The following is a 2,389-nucleotide window of genomic DNA, read 5'->3' on the forward strand; positions in this document are numbered from 1 at the left end:
AAAACACAATAGAATAGGCAAATGTGAGCCATTAAAAGGTTTTGAGGAGTAACAGGTTCACATTTTAGATTATTCTCCCTGTATTATGGGGAAAGAATTGGAAGTGGGCAAGACCAGAAATAGAGATTTTAATGATTAGATCTACCAATATGGGCCTAGATTAGGATCCACTGGAAAAGAGCAGAGCAGAACATCTGGGGCTTTGGAGTCAGGCAATTCAGGGGTTGAATATAGATTTTTCTGCATACAGTCAGTATCACCCTTGACATTAAGCCTGTGACTTCTTTTTCCTTATATAAAAATAGTAATGGAGTGCCTGGCTGGCTCAGTCGGTAGAGCACGCAACTTTTGATCTCAGGGGTCTGCGTTCAAGCCCCACGTTGGGTGTAGAGATTAGTTAAAAATAAAACCTTTGGAAAATCATTAATTAAAAATTATTATTAGGGGCGCCTGGGTGGCTCAGATGGTTAGGCGTCTGCCTTCGGCTCAGGTCATGATCCCAGGGTCCTGGGATCGAGCCCCACATCGGGCTCCTGGCTCAGCGAGGAGCCTGCTTCTCCCTCTCCCTCTGCCTCTCTCCCTGCTCATGCTCTCTCTCTCTCTCTCTCTCTCTGTGTCTCAAATGAATAAATAAAATCTTTAAAAAAATTTTTTTTAAATAAAAATTATTATTAAAATAAAATAAAATGGTTATAACATTATCTCCTTTAAATGAATATTCAAGAGGGTATTTTAAAAGCTTATTACACACTAACAAGTGTGTAGTACTAGTACTAGTACTACTAGTACTCTTTTTTTTTTTTTAAAGATTTTATTTATTTATTTGCAAGAGAGAGAATGAGAGACAGAGAGCATGACAGGGAGGAGGGTCAGAGGGAGAAGCAGACTCCCTGCTGAGCAGGGAGCCTGATGTGGGACTCGATCCCGGGACTCCAGGATCATGACCTGAGCCGAAGGCAGTCGCTTAACCGACTGAGCCACCCAGGCGCCCAGTACTACTAGTACTCAATACTAGTAGCTAATATGGGAAACTGTTGGTTGGTTTGGAATATATTACAAAGGTAGACTTGACTAGTAACTGTTCGGATATGGTAGCTATAGGAAAGTAAATATCCTAGGATAACTGCCAGGCTTCTGGCTCTGACAGGGTGGATTATATTGCTGGGAACCAGCACAGAAAATCCTGAAAGAGGAGTGTGGGAAGAAGATAATGGGTTGGGGCACCTGGGTGGCTCAGTCGTTAAGCGTCTGCCCTCGGCTCAGGTCATGATCCCAGGGTCCTGGGATCGAGTCCCACATCGGGCTCCCTGCTCAGCGGGAAGCCTGCTTCTCCCTCTCCTGCTCCCCCTGCTTGTGTTCCCTCTCTCGCTGTGTTTCTCTCTGGTAAATAAATAAATAAATAAATCCTTAAAAAAAAAAAAAAAGGAGAAGATAATGGGTTTGATTTTGGACATATTAAATTTGTAGAATTTCCCTGAGAAGTGATTCCTGAGTGCCTATCTGGGAGGTTTTGCATACATTAGCACCAGTCCTCACCGCAAAGTAAGAAAATGATGACTTCAATTTATTTATTTTACAGAGGACGAAACTGAGTGTCTGAATCAGGTTAGTCTAAATGTAGATACCAAGTAGGCAGATCTGTCTGAGACCTGGACGCTGCAGACTCTTAAACCAAAGGTCCAGATTTGAGCACAGTTAGCCTAGAGGTGTAAAGGTACTAGGGGAAAAAAAAAGGGGGGGTAAAGCATGAAGACTGATAGTAGAATAGGTCTGATGGCAGAATCCTGTGCAGTACCTCAGTTAGCAGAGGAGGATCAGCCCGTAAAAAGTCTGCAAGGTAATGGTGGGTGGGAGAGTCATTCACATGCCTAAAGAATAGAGAATTGGGGGCGCCTGGGTGGCTCAGTTGGTTAAGCGACTGCCTTCGGCTCAGGTCATGATCCTGGAGTCCCGGGATCGAGTCCCACATCGGGCTCCCTGCTCAGCAGGGGGTCTGCTTCTCCCTCTGCCCTCTTCCCTCTCGTGCTCTCTGTCTCTCATTCTCTCCCTCTCAAATAAATAAATAAAATCTTTATCCCTGATGAACATGGATGCAAGAATTCTCACCAAAATACTAGCCAATAGGATCCAACAGTACATTAAAAGGATTATTCACCACGACCAAGTGGGATTTATCCCTCGGCTGCAAGGTTGGTTCAACATCCGCAAATCAATCAATGTGATACAATACATTAACAAAAGAAAGAACAAGAATCATATGATCCTCTCGATAGATGCAGAAAAAGCTTTTGACAAAGTATAGCATCCTTTCTTGATCAAAACTCTTCAGAGTATAGGCATAGAGGGTACATACCTCAATATCATAAAAGCCATCTATGAAAAACCCACA

The 2,389-nt window shown here is 43.3% G+C and overlaps 1 pseudogene; it reads left to right on the forward strand.

Moving 5' to 3' along the window:
- The first annotated feature begins 1,746 nt into the window (after positions 1-1,746).
- The window catches only part of LOC102747487 (UMP-CMP kinase pseudogene), a 12,757-nt pseudogene continuing 12,114 nt past the window's right edge, over positions 1,747-2,389 (forward strand).

This window comes from Leptonychotes weddellii, chromosome 5, assembly GCF_054177405.1.
Source record: "Leptonychotes weddellii isolate Sample4059 chromosome 5, ASM5417740v2, whole genome shotgun sequence".
In the NCBI taxonomy this organism is placed as follows: Eukaryota; Metazoa; Chordata; class Mammalia; order Carnivora; family Phocidae; genus Leptonychotes; species Leptonychotes weddellii.